At 39.1% G+C, this 22,380-nt stretch overlaps 1 long non-coding RNA gene across 1 annotated transcript; it reads right to left on the bottom strand.

The window, feature by feature from the left end:
- Positions 1-676: 676 nt before the first annotated feature.
- On the bottom strand, positions 677-3,860 carry LOC115919387. Its single transcript, XR_004061823.1, has 2 exons — positions 3,625-3,860; positions 677-753 (listed from the first exon to the last, which is right to left on the bottom strand). It is a non-coding gene; the product is annotated as an uncharacterized LOC115919387 (long non-coding RNA).
- Positions 3,861-22,380: the final 18,520 nt, after the last annotated feature.

The following is a 22,380-nucleotide window of genomic DNA, read 5'->3' as shown; positions in this document are numbered from 1 at the left end:
ATATACCTATATATTCAAGATAAAATTTCATACTATGAGATGATCATGTCCCCGAGAAGGGAGAAATCTATAACTAATCCTTTACTTACCATGTATCGTCAAAATGTCTAGACTCCCGCCGGTGATGTACTGTTTGCGAAGTGAGTTTTATGTCGTCATAACAGTCAAATATGTACCCTGACAGTTAATCATGTTATTTTGATGGACACGCATTCTGAACATATTCAATGCGAATCTCCATGGTGCTTGAATTCAAAAAGATCAACAGGACGCTTGTCTTGTTTAAATATATAAATGAACACAATATGATATCGACAGTTAGGGGGTGTGACTGTCCTACATCTGAAAATGACGTAATCGTTTTACTTATAGTACATGAGGCACACACACAATTTGGGAACAAAATTTGGGTCAAAAGAGAATTTGAAATCAAACATACATTCAGGAATGTAATGACTGTGTATATAATGACTGTGTGTCGATCTGGCGCTGCTCAGTGGCTGCCGGGCTCACGATCAATTGGGCAAAAAGAATTTCCGTTTCGGTTTAATAAAATTTGGAGTGGACTATTAGGCTATTATTGTTATATTATTATTGTGATGGACTCAATATACTTCCATGTACTTGACACGTTGTTGCAATAAAGAGAATAACTAGAGCGTGTAACTTGATTCGATCTTGATGCCTTCTTTAATCTCTTGTGGTGTACAAACGTAGTGAATAATAAACTATTCAACAACTGTGTTGGTTACCCTGTAAGCCAAACAGAAAAGAACAAAATATTCATAAGATCAATGTATCCACACATGGAATGTTACATTGTAGTTTCAAACCCTGATAAACAATTCCACATTAATTGTGATGAATAAGAAATAATTAAAAGTTTTCCCTAATTATATCATGCTAGTATTTCACAAAGTGTGTTTTTGAAATTAATATTTTCTTCAACAAGAAAATGAGTCCAAAGTACTTTGTCAAATATGAAACATATAAAACATGCATATGTCCTGATAATAATTGCATAACTATGGTGGCCCTGAAGGGACATCGCGAATAGACTAAATCGTGAAAAATATGCGATAAAATTCACGATATCGTCAATTTTATCGCATATTTTTCACAAAGAAATTCACGAAATTGACGATATCGTGAACTTTATCGTGAATTTTTCACGATGAAATTGACGATATCGTGAATTTTATCGTGAAAAGTTCACGATATAAAGTTCACGATATCGTCAATTTTATCGTGTACTCTATCGTGTACTCTATCGTGTACTCTATCGTGTACTCTCCTGACGGGCGCTTCGTAAACAAAACCAGCCCTAGCTGGGGGAGACAGAGAGAAGAAAAAAAGGGAAAGGGAAAGAGAAGATAAAAGGAAAGAAAGAATAATAAGAAGAAAAGAGGGAAACGGGGGGGGGGGGCGAAGGGCTCTTGCCTCCTCCTCACTCCCCCCCCCCCCCCCGCCAAAAAACAAATAAGGAGAGAGAGAAGGGAAAGGGAAAGGGAGAGAATATAAAAGGAAAGAAAGAAGAGGAAGAAGGAAAGAGGGAAACGGGGGAAGGGTGAAAGGCTCTTACCCCCCCCCCCCCCCCCCCGCCAAAAAAATAAATAAGAGAGAGAGAGAGAAGGGAAAGGGAAAGAAAGAAGAGGAATAAGAGGGAAACAGGGGAAGGGCGAAGGGCTCTTGCCTCCTCCCCCCCCCCCCGCCAAAAATAAATAAGAGAGAGAAGGGAAAGGGAAAGAAAATATAAAAGGAAAGAAAGAAGAGGAATAAGAAGGAAAGAGGGAAACGGGGGAAGGGCGAAGGGCTCTTGCCTCCTCCCTCCCCACCCCCCGCCAAAAAAATAAATAAGAGATAGAGAGAGAAGGGAAAGGGAAAGGGAAAGAGAAGATAAAAGGAAAGAAAGAAGAGGAAGAAGAAGAAAAGAGGGAAACGGGGGCGAAGGGCTCTTGCATCCCCCCGCCCAAAAATAAATAAGAGAGAGAGAGAGAAGGGAAAGGGAAAGAGAATAAAAAAGGAAAGGAAGAAGAATAAGAAGAAAAGAGGGGCTCTTGCCTCCTCCCCCCCCCTCCCGCGCCAACAAATAAATAGGAGAGAGAGAGAGATAGAGAGAAGGGAAAGGGAAAGGGAAAGAAAATATAAAAGGAAAGAAAGAAGAAGACGGAAAGAGGGAAACGGGGGAAGGGCGAAAGGCTCTTACCTCCCCCTCCCCCCTCCCGCCATAAAGGGAAAGAGAAGGGAGAGGGAAAGAAAATATAAAAGGAAAGAAAGAAGAGGAAAAAGAATAAGAAAAGAGGGAAACAGGGTCGAAGGGCTCTTGCCTCCTTTCTTTTCTTTCTTTTCCTTTCTTTCCTATTCTCCCTCTTTTTCGTTTTTCTTTCTTTCTTTTCTTTCCCTTTCCTTCTCTCTCTCTCTCTCTCTTATTTATTTTTTGGCAGGGGGCGGGGGGACGAGGCAAAAGCCCTTTGCCCCCGTTTCCCTCTTTTCTTCTTCTTCCTCTTCTTTCTTTCCTTTTATCTTCTCTTTCCCTTTCCCTTTCCCTTCTCTCTCTCTCTCTGATTTATTTTTTGGCGGGGGGGGGGGGGGGGCAAGAGTCCTTCGCCCTTCCCCCGTTTTCCTCTTTTCTTCTTCTTCCTCTTCTTTCTTTCCTTTCCCTTTCCCTTCTCTCTCTCTCTCTCTGATTTATTTTTTGGCGGGGAGGGGGGGGGGAGTGAGGAGGAGGCAAGAGCCCTTCGCCCCCCCCCCCGTTTCCCTCTTTTCTTCTTATTATTCTTTCTTTCCTTTTATCTTCTCTTTCCCTTTCCCTTTTTTCCTTCTCTCTGTCTCCCCCAGCTAGGGCTGGTTTTGTTTACGAAGCGCCCGTCAGGAGAGTACACGATAGAGTACACGATAAAATTGACGATATCGTGAACTTTATATCGTGAACTTTTCACGATAAAATTCACGATATCGTCAATTTCATCGTGAAAAATTCACGATAAAGTTCACGATATCATCAATTTCGTGAATTTCTTCGTGAAAAATATGCGATAAAATTGACGATATCGTGAATTTTATCGCATATTTTTCACGATTTAGTCTATTCGCGATGTCCCTTCAGGGCCACCATACATAACACTATTAACAAATGAAACGCCTAACTTCAAACCTATAAGCGTGTGCCTAACATAGAGATATATACTACTAAACGCCTTATTAAGTATATATCTCTATGGTGCCTAATTATCACGAAGAAATTTGGTTGAAAAATCACTCCGCCGCCGACATTGTGCGTAGAGCGTTTTCTAAAGAAATCCGAGTAAAAGTAAAAATATAGTTCCCGTAGCTACGTTCCTTGTTCCACATCGTAGGCCTATACACAATTTACATAAATCTGCATTTCAACTGTGACTCTTTCACATATTCTACATCAACCAAATAATAATTTCATGCTAATCACTTTCCTTTTCAAGCTAAAAACAAAGGCACTTTACTTTCAATATCAAAGCTCGACAATCAATCAACATAAATGTGTGTGCATGAATGAATGCACTCGAATCCATAAATCGCCATGCAAATAACTGCTACTTATCTTAGATGCTATTTAAAACATTATAACAAATTATTCCAGAAACATACCTTCAAGTATAGGGTGAAACTTTAGGAGTTATAATGAAATCTGGAAGTCATACTGGTGCAAATAACTGCTACGAACAAACTCGGACGATTAGCAAACTGCTGTGTATACTGGTGCGCAATTCTCCAATTAATGTTGCTAAGATACCATGTTACGTAGTTTCTTGACCAGTCGCTTAAACAAATAACAATCATAAATTACAGTTAAAAACAAATCATGTAGATAAATCATGTAATTTCATGACAATTATTATTATATTATTTCAGAACGTTAGAATCTTAAGGCCTTTGCAAGATACAAACCAACTGGCCGATCACTTTTTGAGTTATTGGAGGAATGGAGGTGTCACATTTCTCCCGCGTCGCAGTCTACCTCGTTATTTCCTGCCCCATCCCCACCCACATCCCGGGGGGGGGGGGAGGGGGGTACTCACGTATATTGGGTATACGGGAGCGTATTTTTTATATACACGGCAGCGAGGGGGAATAGCTCGATTAATTCCAACGAAACCGCTCGCGAAGAGTCTAGACTAGACCGAGTCGGAGTGAAATTGTACATATGTATATATATAAATAATTCATAAAAATAGTGTGTGGCAAAAATAGTCAACTGTGACTGATTGCCAAACAAAAACAAATCAAGAAGAAGAAGAAGGAGTACGTACGAGTACAGTACATAGCTAGCAGTGCAGTTATAACGGGAATTGTACTTAACATGTAGATCTAGAGAAAGAAGCGAAGAAAGACATCAAATTAAAAAGGAAAACAAGAAAACTAAATAGATGGATTTCTTATGCAATAAATAGAGACGGCAGTATGATATTATATGTGACACCATGGCACAGAGAGCGTGAACATACATGCCCTCGGCCAAGTACCAACAACACACAGTACATCGACAACACAAGTCATCAGTACACATCATCATTGTACACGCACTACAGACTAGACTCTCCGCGAGCGGTTTCATTGGAATTAATCGAGCTTTTCCCCTCGCTGCCGTGTAAATAAAAAATACGCATACGGGGATGTGCCGCTCGGAAGGGTGACTTTTTCAGGAAAGATCCTTAGACATGGGTCCCCTTTTCATTAAAAAAATCCTTAGACATGGGTCCCTTTTTTCATTTATTCCTTTCCCCTCTTTTCTCCCTCATTTTCTCCTGGATTTTGCGATTTGCTCCTACATTGAAAATGCCTAAATCTCTCCCATCTCTAAATAAATGGACCCTTCGAATTCGGTGATTGCATTTCCAGTGTACGAGGTGTACGCACTGACCTCTAAGTCAGTGGGTACGTACGTAGCTCGTAAACTCAACTAGATCCCGGGGTACCACATATATCAGGACCCCATGGGCTCTATACCGGGTACTCATATGGCATAATGCGCGCTAGGTATGGTATCCGCCCGTATAGGGGTCGTACCCCCGGAAACTTGTAGCGCTTCGCACCTGAAAGATCGGCAGCTATACCCTGCGTACCCTCTGCCCAGCAGCCGGGCAGCGTTATTTTTTTATGCGGCACAGATTGGGGCATGGCGCGTGTTACACCTATGGGAAGTACGTTCTTTCCCTTCTGAATAGTGTCTGCACATACGTGAGACTAGTCATGTTAGCTAGCGCATTAGATAGCGCTGCGAAGAAGTTTGTATATCCATCGCGAACTATGTGTTTAGATAACATTCCTCTTCGTTTAAGTTAGTTAAGTTTTATTGACTAATAATGTTCTCCTTATTGACGTGCTGCCTCCTCTTCAGATTTCCAATTTGATTTTAATTGTTGATGTAATGGTTTTCCATGCGGTAGTGGATTAAATGTAACACTATTAAAAACAGACTTCTACTACTTATACTCTCTAGTACGCACACGACCAGTATTAGTCTGTAAATCAAGACCCCTTTTAAAAAAAGCCCCAATCTGTGCCGCATAAAAAAATAACGCAGCCGGGCAGCAGCGGGGCTCAAGCAGGGAGCTATATAGCCAATGCTTGAGAGCTCGTGTACGGGTACGTTAACAGGAAAAGTCCTTCAATTAAAACAGATGCTAGGGGTTCTAGCACAGTATTATTATGTTGCATGGTGTTTTCATCTTTATGTGTGTAAACTACTTGTAAACTACATGTAGTATGGTACAGTTTACTAATAAAGAACTTTACCGAGAAACTGCAAAATTATTGGCCATTGTATTATTACACACATAGGTGCATTACTATCCTGGCTGTGTATTAAAAGCTGTGCTATTAATATTGATTCTCAACATTTCAAACACCACTGTGTAAAACTCAACCAATTTCACTAAAAATCAATACTTTAGTGACAAACAATAAGATCTAAATAGCAGTAATATACATTTTTGAACTTTCCGATGTTAGAAAGAATAAATTGAGTCCACTGTCGAACTTACCGATCAGCCGCATCGGCATGATTGTGTGCATCTCTGTGTTATGAGTATATTGACTATTCATGTATTTAAATGCTGCCTATTAACGCGTAGTGCAGTGCTACAGGTCAATATGCATTAGCGTTGACTCTCCATATGCTTTGCTGGAGTGTATTATTACAGCTTAAAAAATGTAATATTTGAAGTTTGAAATCCTTAGACATGGGTCCATTTTTGACAAAAAATCCTTAGACATGGGTACCTATTTCAGCAAAAGGACCCTTGGATGTGGGTATGGGTTCGGAGGTCTCAGCCGCACACCCCCGTCCGACTATAATCTGAGTACCCCCCCCCCCCCCGGGCCACATCCACACCTTTCATTTATTCAAACACCTTGAACACTCCCATGTTAATGTTTTTTAAGGTAGATGTGTCGTGGTCTAGTGGATACATCACCGGATCAAGGATCACATGGTTCGCGTTCGAGTCCTGCAGCGGCACTTATGTCCTTTGGCAAGACATTGATCTACATTTGCAACTACCCACCCAGGTGTAGTTGATGGGTACCTGGTAGGAATGTACCTACTGATAAGAGAAAAGACAATCTTATAAAGTTTGTATGTGGAATGTCTCATGCATATCTAACACCTCAAGAATCTCAGACTCAAACAGTTTTTTCTCAGCAGGGGGAATTCTGATTTTTGTTGCATAACAATAAAATGAAAACGTCAGTTTTGATATAAGCTTTTTAAAAATATTTTTGTGAGCTTTATTTTTATGCTCTCTTTCTCTTTCGGTTTCTCTTTCTCTGACTGTCTGTTTGTCTATCTCTATCTCTCTGTATGTCAGTCTCTCTCTCTCTCTCTCTTTCTCTCTCTCTTTTATCTCTCTCTCTCTCTCCCTTCCTTTCTCCCTCTATTATGGCAACTGAGATCATTGCCGCCCACAGTGTTTGTCAGACCTCGCTTCGTAAAACTATACATAATAATGAATAGTTTTGTGGAATGTGTTTTTCTCAAATTTTTAAAAGAGAGCAAATATGCGATAAAAATAATCTCTCCTAAAATAGTTGCTAGAAAAATGATAATGAATAGAGTTTTAAGATTTGTTCATGTTCTCATAACACCCTGATAACCACAATGGTCGATTCGATGATATTAGATAAACAAACCCTGCAGGAGAAATTGGTATGTTTCAAACTTGACTGCATGCATTGATATAAATAGACTACAGATTAGTAAAACCGCATTCCATTGAAATGTTGTTTTCTACAGGAACTATTAATAAACATTTTTAGCTTAGAAATACCATCGCCTTGACTATTCTATGACTCAATAAATTCTTTTCATATACAATGGTAGTTAAAATAATGGGAACATGACTTTTTTCTGAAAGCATTACGCGTTTTTGTTCCGATAAGCGGAAATAATTTGAGAAAACTAAAGAACTGTGTTAACGTTAAAATAGTGAATGTTGGCTTCCAAAGGATAACATAATTATTTTAGAGCTGCCAGTGCGTGCTTCGATATTCACAACTATACCACAAAAAAACTATTAACTGTCTCATAATTTTCCTGTAAAGTCATTGTCTACAACTTTCATTGGTGATAAATTACTAGTTGTTCTATATAGGCCTCATGCATGCCTGCATCCTGTAAGTATTTTCTTGTTAAAACTAATTTGGTTTCATACTTTAGTGAGACCCATATCGGACATCTGGTTTTGATATCACTTTAGTTGCCAAGAAACCTTCATATTTCCTATTGATCATCGCTTAAACAAAAGTAACACTTCCTTCAGGTCACGTTACAAATGTCTTGAAAGCACTTTCTCATGAACTGTTGATTGTTGAATCTGAAGAGCATCGGAGGAAGGGTTATGGCATTGGTCAAAACTAAACGGCTTACTTCGAATAATCGGATTATCTCGTCGGGTCGGGTGCTCCTTTAATTTATTTTCAATTCAATTTTATTTCACATCTCTTTAAAAACACATCAGAAGATATACAAACAAATCAGTATAAAGTAAACAATATAAAAATAAAAACATTCATTGACATGGTACTATGAAATAAGGATGAAGGGTGGTGGATGCGAGCCTGATCAGCAAAGACCATTGGCCTGTCAAGGCTGATCCCCTATATTAACACCCTTTAAGAGAAATACATTATTTAAAAAATCAAAAAAAATCGAACAAACAGATAATATAACATAGCATAATCACATAAACACAACAAAATATTTACGTAAATCAAATAAAAGGCAATAATATCAAATAAAACTACTCGCTATTAAGAAGATAAATGCGAGAACAGTTGATATTTCTTTTAAAACATCTGGCAACGCATTCCAAAGCTGTGGGCCTTTAAAACTTACCATGGTTCCTGGAAAGTAAAAATTATAAAAAGGTTCATACATTTTATTGGAATTTCTTGTTTTATACTTATTGATGTTGCTATTATATTAAAAAAAAGTCATGAAAGTTAATGGGTAATAATTGTTTAGAATAAGAAAACATAAACGATACTAGTTGTATATATCAAAAATTCATGAAATAACGGGGGTAATGTTTGTGAAAAAAACTCCTCTCATCTACAAATGGTCTGGTCCAATTTACCCGACACTTTGTTAACCCTACAGCAAATCTACGAAAGGTCACGTCATCTTCCGATTTCTTTTTACGAAAGGTCGTGTAATGCGAATACCCGACCGGACGCGATGAACCGGAGTAAGCCAAACTAAATTAGTGATGTAGATGTTATGACTTTACAGACAGATACAACATGAATGAGAAGATGCACAACACCACCGATTGTGATTCATTTATTCTGCAGTAAGAATTACCAATTGAAACATTTTCGACTTGTTTAAAATAAAATTGTAAGCCAAAATAATTGATGAAAAAATAATAAAATGAATCCCCTTACCCTTCAAAAATGATTTTATGGTTTAAAATAACATATTGGAGATTTCCTTCCAGCATGCATGATCAGTGATTATTGCATTCAGATTAGGCCTGTCTATATCAAAGGAGCTGTTTTAACATTGACCACATATTATTGGTCTATATTTAAAGCTTTTTTAAACACCTATTCTAATGATAGTCACCTTCAATAAGAGATGAATTCATGTAGGCCCTACACCCCGTCTACGAGCGACAATGTAGACTACTCTCAATGACTCTAAGTAGTGGGCCGGGGGGGGGGGGGGGGGTTAAGAATTGTCTTCGGTTAAAGAAATAAACATTAAATCGCGACGTACATATAGAAAATTAACTCAAGAACACCAAGCCCCCGCCCCCTGCTCCTCCCATAATTAGTCTTCTATAATCGTGCTAGCTATACTCAGGATACCCTATATACAGTTTGCATAATTAACCCAAATATTAACCCACATCAAATTAAAACAATAAACAACACTATTTCCACACAATGTACATAATCTTTTAAACATGAAATGCATCATTTTTGCCATAATTATGAATCCAAAACAGATAATATAAGCTATGATTGTTCACTGATTCTACAACATTGTGTAATTCTCGAAATATCGATTTCGCCAGGTGCAACAATGAGTTGCTTAACTTGGTAAATGTCCGGGGGAGGGGATGGATATTACTGGATCTACTTTTTCTTTTTTCTTTTTTTTTCTATGTGGAAAACCACAAGGTTCCATTCTTGGACTACTTTTATGTATTTTTTATATAATTTTTTTAAAATTTCGGTTTAAGCATCTCTCACATAAAACAAATTAAAAATAAACCCATGTATTTCAAATGAATTATTGTCATAATACAAAATGATGATAAATATGAGAAGGAATCGAGATTATGGACAAAAAACAAAGAAAAGAGACAGACAACATAACAGGTTACTACATGTATATGGATCTACTTGCTGTTAAACGAACATCATAAATACAAAAATATCATAATGAACATTCAGCTTTGCATTGTTGCCAGTTTATTTTTTGTAGGTATATTTACAAAGATACATGACACAGAGTTGTAGACGTCAGAGTACACAATTTGGTGACCTAAATAATAAAACATTTTCTCGTTGCGCAAATGAGAAGGCATTTCGTTACAACCATTGCTTGATAGTGCGTATCTTTAAAGCCCCACTGCAATACTTATACCTTCTTGCGCCCTCTATATAGCAACCAATGCCTAATCGGTGAACGTTGGTCCCCCATGGTCCCCTTTTTCTTATGTTAATTGAGAGCTCAGTGATTTGATGAGATAACCACCTGTCAGTGATCATGCGGGGAGGTTTAATCCCTCCTGGCCAAACTAGTTCAGATAGATTAAAATTTACATACCGGTGAAATGATTATCATTTTCATAACAATTTCATATACATATTTGCTCGAGACACGATACGAACTTACAAACACTTATTATGTAATCACTCACTAATGCCAAATTCAATTTTAAATGTGCTTTATTGATTTGTTGATATTCTATTATAAAGTATAAATTTGACCCAATTACATTTGTGTAGGGTAAATTCATAGATTGACGTTTATTAGTTTTAATGAAAGAGATGAATAACATTGTCCTACTTATACGTCATGGTACATGGTGTGATAATAATTTTAGATTATTTTCTGCTAGTTTACCTTAGTACACTCCGAAAAAAGAAAACAGACCGAAATCCCCTGTAAAGTCATGTATATGATTGAATTGTTATACGGACGATGTTCATGCATTTTGATAAACAGTTTTTGTTGCAATCTGTGTTCATCTGAATTAGGATTTAGGTTGAAGTATCTATTCTAGCGAAAAATCTGGATATTCACGCGTTATGTTCTCCCGTAAAATCTTGCTTCAAAATTGCAATCAATTCCTGGATTAAAGTATAAAATTAAAAACCATTTACATAACGATCGAGGTATCAATTATTGTCGATCATTGTGATGATGGAAAAGAAGGAATAGGGACCTTCATGCATTCCTTGACCCTGTCTTGTCTGTTTTGGCTCGGGGTTAATGATGAACGCCTTTGTTTAGCGCACAACCTTGGCATATTTGCAACACTTTGATTGCCATATACAACTACGTTGATTGATCCAGCATATTCGTGTTCAAGGAAGACACTGCCACTGTCTCCTGACGAGCCTTCGCTGGAGCTACACCAAGACATCTCTGATGAAGTCTTCCATGAAGGGTTGTTTCCCGGTGAGTCTGCGGTAGAATAGGTATGCTCCTGATGAGGAAGGTGGTCGTCGAGGTTTGGAAATGCAGGAGGAACATTTGGCGTTTCATAGATCGAGTCACAACCAGCATAGGCACTACAGTAGTAATCATCACTTTCTTCTTTTGGTGCAACAGCTATGTTGCTAGGCTGGCTGATGGCAAGGTTTCCGTGTGTCCTTTCCCCGAAATACTTGAAAAAGTAAGCAAATATTAGTGCTACAAGGATCAGAGTTAGTAGGAACACCACTATCACCCCAATGATTATAATCAAGAGTTTCCTCGTGGAAAGGTGAAACGATTTTGAATTGATTTCGTTATCCTTTTTTAATTCCAGTGCATCGCTATCTGATCGGGTGGTTAAGATCCTGTTTCGCAGATTCGCAGGAACGTCTGTTGCATACACTTCACACATCTCTGTATCTACTTTTTGTGCGGTGCTGTCAAGTGTAGATGTAGACACATTCCTAGATTCTTCAATGATTAACCCGCTGAGATTGACTCTGCATGTCACCCAAGAATCCTCTTTCAGCTCTCCTTTGTCAAAGACTACAAGGGACGACTCGCCATGTGGCCCTCCTTGTTTACCAATGAAACTCCTGCTGATTGGTAGCCCATCGATTGTCCAGTGAAAGTTTACGTGGTCGTCTGTTTTGTTCGGGTAAACCGAGCAAGCCATCACCAAACAGTAGCTGTTTTCATCAACATCTTGTCTAATTACAGACAACTCAACAAAATACACCTTTTCTGCTTCGTCTATAACGGTATGTTTTAGAATTACTGACACAATTGCATCGTTCGTGCTGGTTCCTTCTGTGTTTGTTACTGTGCAAGTTACAGTAACATTTGTGGGAGCTGCAATTACATTTTCTACCAGCAGGGTTATGGTTTCCAATGTGCTGTTACATCCAATCAAAACGCCTCCCGGAGAACATGCCCAAACGAAATGTGTAACTTCAGGGAAACTGTTGTGTGTTAGACAGTTCAGTTGGAAAGTGGTATCTTTATGTGCAAGGTGGTGTTGCGGCTGAACGCTGACGGTCGGTGGCTGAAATATTCTCAGTGGACCTATCCTGCACTCCAACTTTCTAGAAGGAAATGAAACCTTGCTAGTGACGACGCAGACAATAGTACTCAGATGATGCTTCTTTTGAACAACCATGTCATACTCCAAACCGCGGGTAAGACCGACATCCTTCAACCTCGGTCTCGGGAGACGTCCTCTACTCGTGTCATTGAACTTCCAGACGAGGTTTACTGCAGGTTCGCACCGCGAAACCTGACATCGAACATGAACAACATCTCCTGCGCGAAGATCCAGAGGATGAGTTGGACTGCAGGTCAGGTCAGTAGCATCAGGGAAATATTCAACAGTCAATGTGGCCCCGTTGACAATGCGACATGGCCGATCACTTTCCCCTAGCCTTGGAAGATAGTCAACAAGACATGAAAAGTAGAAATTTGTTGGTGGTACTGTGAACGCTGTGATAGTTGACGAAAACTCCTTGATCTCGGGAACATATCTTTCTATCACATTTTTCTTTCGTAGATAAGGTCCTACTTGCCTAGTTAGTTGATCGGTTTCCCTGTTGAAATGGGATACCACGCAAGTAAAAGAGACATTCTGTCCCGATTGCACGGATCGGTCCTCCAATTGTTGTCTAAATGAGGGGGAGTTACGGCTACCACAGACCGAGAAGGCTTCATCTGCATATGCTGCAAGAAAGATGCAGATCAGAGTTAAATTAATAAAGCGTTGAACATGCATTCTGAAGATGGTGTCGAACATGCCCTGTATCAAGTTGCGGGAACAGCTATCGTTTGCATCTTCGCTCTTGTAATGATTTTTACCTTCAGAACTCACACGACTAAACTGAACACAACAGCATTTATCCCATCTTTTCATTCGCTTTTCACGATTTGGAAAATGATCAAGAGGAAAATTCATACAATAGTTATAAGAAAAATAGATAACTCTCAACAATCGCTGTCATATTTTTCCTAAGGTTGGATGGGATGTTTTTTGATTGGCTAAAACCAACCACTTGAGATTTATTGTTAAAGGACTATTCCTCATTTAGGAAAGCAGGGAATTACAAAACATCATGATGACAAGTTTCATCTAAATTAATGGAATCAAAAGTTTAAAAAAATGGATGATCTTCTATCAAGCGATCAGTTTCACTTCTGAAGTGTGGTTGGCCTACATTTTCCCACGCTGACGATAGCCCTATATGGGCCTGCTATAAACAACCATACTGGAACACGGTGGCGTAGCTTGAGCCCACCGATTGACGGGGGTACTGGTAAGGATGGAAGAGGGGTACTGGAAGGATAGGGGAGTGGCACTGAGGGAGGGGTACTGGAAGTATGATGGAGGGACACTGGGACAATCGGGGAGGGGCACTGAGACAATGGGGGAGGGACACTGAGACAATGGGGGAGGGGCACTCGGAGGATGGGGCGGGGCACTGAGACGATGGGGAGGGGCACTGGGTGGATGGGGGAGGGGTACTGAGACGATGGGGGAGGTGCACCGGTCTAACTCGGAATAAATGCCTGTCGATATTGACAAGGCTACTGATGGGGGAAGGGTTTGGTCCAGTTGGTCCAGTTTCTTCTTTTTATTCCCCTTCTCCTTTCCCTTTCTCTCTTTTCATCTCTGTTTCCCTTTAACACTCGATGGAGCTGGGAGGGGGAGGACGGCATGCATACCCGCCTAAGCATGGGTGTTGATCCGGGGGGGGGGTGGGGATATATCCCCCCCCCCAATATTTCAGGTGGGGGATGGCCTGTACAATCATCCCCCCCAATAATTCACCATCAAAAAAAAAATGAAGAGAAAAATTAATGATGAGAGCCCGATGAGAGTAGTTAATGGTTATTACTCGCAAGATGACCATCAATATACACATTTTGCTATGACTTATAAGATAGTTCATCATGATGACAAGTTTCATCTAAATTAATGGAATCAAAAGTTTTAAAAAATGGATGATCTTCTATCAAGCGATCAGTTTCACTTCTGAAGTGTGGTTGGCCTACATTTTCCCACGCTGACGATAGCCCTATATGGGCCTGCTATAAACAACCATACTGGAACACGGTGGCGTAGCTTGAGCCCACCGATTGACGGGGGTACTGGTAAGGATGGAAGAGGGGTACTGGAAGGATAGGGGAGTGGCACTGAGGGAGGGGTACTGGAAGTATGATGGAGGAGCAATGGGACAATGGGGGAGGGGCACTGAGACAATGGGGGAGGGACACTGAGACAATGGGGGAGGGGCACTCTGAGGATGGGGCGGGGCACTGAGACGATGGGGAGGGGCACTGGGTGGATGGGGGAGGGGCACTGAGACGATGGGGGAGGTGCACCGGTCTAACTCGGTATAAATGCCTGTCGATATTGACAAGGATACTGATGGGGGAAGGGTTTGGTCCAGTTGATCCAGTTTCTTCTTTTTATTCCCCTTCTCCTTTCCCTTTCTCTCTTTTCATCTCTGTTTCCCTTTAACACTCGATGGAGCTGGGAGGGGGAGGACGGCATGTATACCCGCCTAAGCATGGGTGTTGATCCGGGGGGGGGGGGGTGGGGATATATCCCCCCCCCCAATATTTCAGGTGGGGGATGGCCTGTACAATCATCCCCCCAATAATTCACCATAAAAAAAAAATGAAGAGAAAAATTAATGATGAGAGCCCGATGAGAGTAGTTAATGGTTATTACTCGCAAGATGACCATCAATATAGACATTTTGCTATGACTTATAAGATAGTTCACTTGTTGTTATGTTGTTTCCGTTCACCCTTTTTAAAATTCACGTCATTCCATGTTTATTTGCTTGTTTTTTCACTCATTTTATTTCCTGATATTTCCTAAAAACATTTTTCAAAACGCGCTAAAAGTTAAAGTCGTGTATTTGTTAACTCTTTTATTTTGGGCATTAATGCCAAGAAAAAATTATCAACCAATTCCCCAATATAAAGAACTTTTAAAGGTGAAGGAAAGCATCTGAGCAAGAATATCACAAGACTTTTGGCCAGTTCAATCTGAAGTGATTTTAAAAGCTATGTGGTGTTGATGATGCGTTTTTTTCTTCATAATGCAAGTAAAGTAATAAAATATTGTATCATTGAAGAGAAAGACGGTTTTGTCCAAATGGCAGCATGTAGGAGACGAAACTTTCAGTTTGTTCCCTGATTCATACTCAGTATCTAGTTTGTTTTATTGATTTCATCCATTTCTTTGTTTATTTATATCTCTACATGTAAAACATTTGATGCGCTATTTTCCGAAAGGAGCAAAATCTTTTGATAGCGAATGGAGATAATGATACATTTTCCTCTATTTACTCAGAACAAAATTATTAACCTAAATTACGAGAGAAATTATGAATACATGCATCTTTTATTAACAATTTTCCATAGACACCTGAACAAAATCGGGTAAACAAAGAGTTCTTTCTTAAGTTACACACATGAATCTAGAGCCTCTTAAAAAAATATGTACAATAGAATACTCCAGTTCTATATTTGGGAGAACGATTATTATGTCACAACTTATTTTTGTTTTATTGAAAAGCTGATGTAGGCCTATGAATTGTATTCAAACGTAACAGGCATAAGATAGTTAAGGTGTTTTTGAAGGTTATAATGTTATTAAGTTTGAAGTTTGTTTATAACACCCTTCCAATAATAATGCACCTTCTAAGACTGGTTATGGTTTTTGGAGAAAAAAATAGTGCTCTGGTCAGGGCCTTAGGGGAATATTATGCTTATATTTTAGAGCGTATCTGGTATGATAATTATATCTGGGTGAAGAAGGAGATAATGGAAGTTTGTTGTTTGGAAGTTGGAACGTAAGTTTTATATTATGTTTTTAAGAAACAGACCAGAGGCTTTCTCTGGTAAATGACCCTTTTCAGATACGAGAAGTTACTCTCTTTCACTTCAGATAAGTGCCCCTTCACCTCCTATAAATGCCCCTTTAAAATCATTTTCTTTCAACTAGTGAAAATTTTCCTTTCTTATAAGTGCCCCCTTTTCATTCACACAAGTGCCCCTTTTCATATTTGGTCATTGCCCCTTATCAGGTGCGATAAGTGCCTCTTTTTACCTCTGATAATTTTCCTTTGAACGAGCCCCTTTTCGTTTCTAATAAGGTCCCTATCAAAATCTGATGGGAGCCCATTTTCCGTCGACAAATGCCCATTCCCTATCTCATGACTGACTTTTTTCACCCTGGTGAGTGCCTCTTTTTGACGGTGTAAGACGTGCCCTATTTTCACCTCTGACAATAACTCTTGAACATGAACCTATTTGCCCACTGGTAACATAATACGTTCACAAGTTTTTATCCCTCACCATTGGATTTGTTTTTGGTAATATCTAAATTTCGTTTAAAAATAGATGATATCAGTCTGGTAGACCTACACTGCAGACAAGAGTCAGGACTAACATTTAGCATGTTATTAATTTTATTACCACTCTTATATTCTCTGAAATGTTATCTTTATTGAGGGTGACTTGAACAAGTTAATAACTTGGAAGGGAGGGGGTGCAACCTGCCACACGCTTCTACCTCTTGGTTGCTTTGATCCATTGCCAAAAATATTTTGGCACCTAACATCCCCCCAACCACGGATACAAATCGACACCCATGCGCCTAAGCCACTGTCGAAATTAATGATTCATCTTGTGATTTAAAAAGTTCCCACTACGAATACTCAATCATATGATGTTTTAACCTGATTGTTTCTTCGATCTTCAGCCTGCAAGTGTTTAAGATAAGAAGACCCACATTTAATCGATCATTTAACAGGCTGCATGTCCATCCCCTAAGTGAAATGGAGGGCCAGAGACATTGGGCGCGGGGGGGGGGGGGGGAATGGCCATGAGGGCTGACGCTTCTCCGGAAAAGTAAGACTTTGTAGTTAAATTTGTATATAAAAGAAATAAAATTTGTTACAATAAAAAAATAAAAAAATCAAAACAGATCTCGCTGCCCAAAATATGAAAATATTTGGGCACCTCGATATTTGTGTTTTCACCTTCTCGGGGGGGGGGGAGGGGGAGGGGGAAGGGGGAGGGGGGAGTGGAAAGCACCGAATTGCCTTTTTTTTTCTAAAGAAAACTTGTCTTAAAAAATTCTGTAGGCATAAACATTATTGTCAATTTGGTTTTGTTTCAGACTGAATTTTGTCAACCTATAACGTCGCCCTAATAGGATATGTTAGTTTTCCATGCCCTATGAAAAATCTTTTTCTTCCATATAATACAAATTTGTTTAAAAAGTAAGGAAATTGTAGTGTTACATATTGAAAACGGGTAGTGAGTTGCCCCGAACCATTTAAGACCGAGGAGTGAACGCAGATGGCGCTAGGACCTGCCATGTAAATAAGACCGTGGACTAGGTTGAGAAACATAATCTGGCCCATATTCTGAAGTCTGGTTTAACTTTAAACCTAGGTTAAAGTACAGTCTAAGTCTCGCCTATCTCTTAGAATTTAAGCCCAGGTTTAACAAACCGTTTCTGAAGTCAGGTTTAACCTAGGTCTAGGTTTAAGCCTTGTCTAACTTTTTACAGATATAACATCAGGGGTACACCCCCCCCCCCCCCCCCCCCCCCTGTCCAATATAATTTTGTCAAGCAAAGGCGATTATTAAGTCAGTAATGATTGAGGGTGGTTCTCTCTTTGAAGGCTCGATGTTTTAAGCATTTTTGACCATTGGCCTTGTAGCCTATAAAATCTCCTCCCCTTAAACGGTCTGTCAGTTTTTTAATTACCCATGAAGATTTATTTTTTAATGGTGACAAATGGGGATAGTGAGAATGTGTGTAGTGAACCTCTATTCACATCGTGTATGGACTCTTAAACATCGCTAAGTGAACGGAGATGGCGCTAGACCAGTGATGTAAACCGAGCCATCGATTAGGATTAACATTCTAACAAACAAACTTTCAGATGGAAGCAGACAAGTCCTATACAAAAGTGGCCAATCATGTAAACAATAATTTTTCGAATTTTGAATGAGAAGGGTTTACCAATGGATCTCGACCGCTTGTGCTATACTGAATACTTTATAGATGGAGCATAGATATTCGAATATTTGTTTGTTTGTTTGAGAGAGATAGAGAGAGAGAGAGAGAGAGAGAGAGGGGGGGGGGGTGGGGGAGGGGAGGGGATATATATATATATATATATATATATATATATATATATATATATATATATTAAATTCTTCTATCACCATGTACCATCAAGATAATCGACATCGTCGTCATCACATCACCACCACCATTATTAACAAACCATCGTCATCGCCATCACATCTAGAGCTTCCGACTCCCTTATTATTACCTCATCACCGTAATGATTACCGCCTTCACGTCAACTCCATTAAAACACCATTTCTACTACTGCAAATGCTACCACTAACAATATCACCACTATCACCACTACTACCACCATCAGAGGTGACCCTCCCGGGGGAGCTGGGGGAACACTGCCCCCAATTTCAAGTACCCCTTTCTATTTGAAGCGCAGAGGGACATGCTATCCTGTAATGTGTTATGCGCTATAAAAGAACTGAGTATTATTATTATTATTATTATTATTACCCCCAAAATGGCCCTTTTCACATAGGAAATGCCCTTTTCACCTCTGATAAGTGCCCCATCACGTGTTTTTTTCCTTCGACAAGTTCCCATTTTCTTTGCAATGAGTGTCAATTTTCCATTCCCATAGGTGCTCCTTTTCAGGTACGAGAAGAGCCCTTTTTCAATTTGGAAAAGTGCCCCCTTCACCTCTGATAATTTCCCTATTCAGATCTGAGAGATGCCCCTTTTACTTTGACAAGCGCCCCTTTTTCCTTTCCAAGAAGCGCCCCTTCCCCTTTTAATAACTTGGACCTACACCCCTTTTGTCTTTAACAAAAACATTGTTATAATAATATTCTTTTTCATGTGAATTCAATTCAATTGGAGAATTGAAAATGATTTGTTATGTTATATTCTTTTACAATATCTTGTCTGGTGTATAAAAAGAAACCAATATTGAAATCATCCATGATAATCTAATCACAATGTGACGTATAAAACAATACCATACACCCCCACCATCATCCACTACCAAACCAAGACCACCACTCCAACCAAAACTACTACCACCACCATCATCATCATCACCGTCATCTTATTTGAAAGGCGAGGCAGAATTTAGAGTAAAGTAGATTAGCATTAAAGAGGAAGAGAAGAAAATGACGCAGAGACGCAACCAATTATAAGTATATATGAGAAAAAGGTTTTAAACCGAAGTACGTGCAGTTGGAAAAAAAGAGAGGAGCAGAGGAAGGCAAAGAAACAAGAACGAGTGACACGACGAAGAAAATATGGTAAGGATCGGGAAAAAAGGGAGAATCAAAAGGACAGGAAAGGGAGAACGAACCTAAAAAATTAGCTAAAGTGAAGAGAAAAAAAAGAGAAGTTAATTTCAGGGGAATAAGGTAAGAAAGAAACGACAGGAAAGGTAAGAAAGTTGATTTTAAAAGCTGATATAAATAGTTACTTTTAAAATGATATTACATTGATGGCAACTCGAATGAATAAAATCAGAACACAACAGGTAAAAGATAGGAATAGGAAAATAAGGTAAAGTGCGTGAGAGAGAGAGAGAGAGAGAGAGAGAGAGAGAGGGAGGATATGAGAACGAAAACGGAAACATGGGAATAGGTTTTCCGTAGCTAATAAATTGATTAAAAAGAATACGGAGATGAACAGACAGGGGGACACAAACAAACTGAATGCCGATTCTCCGTTTGTTCTACGAATGACGTAAAGACAAGTATTACGCGGGCCAACGTCAGAGTAATTAGACGTACATTAGATGAGCGGATTACCACCCCCCTCGCTTCCTTTCATCCTGTAGTAATGGAATAAGTAATGAATAGGTCCACGGACTGATGAGATCACTGGACCATAAATCGTCTTGGCTATCAATAGGTACACATTTCAAAAGCACTTGTTCCCCTGCTCCATTAGGATGACATAAATGAACATTAAAGATTTTTTTTTTTTTTTTTTTTTTTGTGGGGGGGGGGGGGGGGGGGGGGGGTATTCAAAGAAAGAACAGTTTGAGTAAGGAACATTAATCATCATATCAAGATCATAAGTCATTTACCAGTATCACAGTAAGCACTCACACAATCATAATGATCTCTCTTTTTACAAACTCTCAATTGTGCATCTCCCATCATAGAAACCGTCTGTTTAGAGCCATGCAGAAGGGCTTTGATTAACCTACAGTGAAACCTGTATATAATGACCGCTAAAGGGAGACACTGCTGTAACTGGTCCTTAATCTTTATAGTTTATAGGCAGGTGGTCTTTTGTACAGGTTCTTTTAGTACATTGTACATGTTTCAAGGACAAACCATTTTCATAGAAACACATCAATTGATCTTTGTAAACAGGATAACTTTCTATACAGGTGAGGTGGTCCTCACTATGAACATGACGGACAATGAAAGCGGACACAATTATACAGTTCCTCAGGTAGACAAAGGAACATCCCTTCACTGCTATTATGTAAGAATGTGTAGAACAGGTGTCACATGCATATTCACCTGTTCTACACATTTTTACATAATAGCAGTGAAGGGATGTTCCTTTGTCTACCTGAGGAACTGTATATTTTGTCCGCTTTCTTTGTCCGTCATATTCATAGAGGCTACAGCAGGTTTGACTATACTAGAGTTAATGCCCTTCTGGCTCTGAACCATGGGTGTCGATCCTTACGTAATACCTATTCATCAGGGGGGGATGAATAAATAGATCATCCCCCCCTGATGAATAGGTATCAGTTACGGATCGACACCCATGCTCTGAACAGACAAAATAATAAAAGAAATGGACATATAAAAGAAAGAAACAAGTCAAAAGGTGATCAGTAGGCTATTTGTTTTAAGATATATTCTTATTTTGTGCATATTATACAGAGAAATACATACATTTTGTATTCACATGGACATTGCATTTGACTTCATGAGGCTATACAATCATCCAAATACATCAAACATCTGTCAAAAATCTAAATAAAGTTCACATTGTATGATTGTCCAACATTGAAGACTTTTGTGCATGTACTGGTCATGGAAGTCCAACCAGTCCATACATGTGAGGGGAAGGCATTTTCTAAAATTTTGTGATCCTTTTAAATATTTGCTGACCTTATAGTAATCATACAATATTGTATTTATAAACCATGCAGCAATCAAAATTGCAATTAACATGAATACTCATAATTGTGCATATAATTTGTGTTTCTATGACATTGCAGAAACAGAAAAATATAGTTTTAAAAGCTTATTATCAGACTTCTAGAGCACCAAATGCACATTGTAAGCTATTTTTGTTGTTGGATGTACTGTAAAAACTAATAATATCCTTCTTTTTTTTTTTTTAATTTGGCGTAATGTACATTAATGCAATGTGAATGTACTGTATATGATTTAATTCAAAAGTAATTGTCTACTCCTAATTGGACAAAGATATATTTCATAATCTCTCTTTAAAAAAAAAAAGAGTGAATTTTCACTCTATTTTCACTTTCTTGGGAGTGACGTCCGTGGTCACTTGTTTAGGAGTGAAAATCGATTGATTTTAGAGTGCTCTCTAAGAAGAAAAGAGTAAACGTTCACTCTATTTTTACTACATTTTCACTCTCCAGAGAAGTGACGTCCATGATCACTCAATTTTTTTTAGAGAGTACCAGATACAAAACTATAATGTGACAAATATTTATTGGCAAGACAAAAAAAACCCTACATGGGTGTACATCCAAGGGCGGATGCAGGATTCTCTTCAGGGGGGGGGGGGGGTGTGACTGTGAAGCACAGTTTTAAAAATACTGATAAGCAAGCAAGCAACAAAGAAAATAAAGAAAACAGTGGATCATCCACAATTGAAAAGAATATATTGTATTTTCTGTGAATCTGACTTTTATACTCTGGCATGATAGTTTCCTTTCAGGCAAAGCCAAAATTGATACAGCTCTACAAAGATTGTGGTTTTGTAGGGGGGGGGGGGGGGAGTCTTGTTTGCTACCAATTTGATTGACCTTATGAATTGTGCCCCTCTAACCAGTGAGATTTAACTGACAACTCCCTGCTCTGACCAACCAAAGTTGTCTACC

Source organism: Strongylocentrotus purpuratus, unplaced genomic scaffold (genome assembly GCF_000002235.5).
Source record: "Strongylocentrotus purpuratus isolate Spur 01 unplaced genomic scaffold, Spur_5.0 spur5_contig_864, whole genome shotgun sequence".
Taxonomy (NCBI): domain Eukaryota; kingdom Metazoa; phylum Echinodermata; class Echinoidea; order Camarodonta; family Strongylocentrotidae; genus Strongylocentrotus; species Strongylocentrotus purpuratus.
Note: the sequence above shows the minus strand (reverse complement) of the source record. Positions and strands in the feature narration are given on the sequence as shown.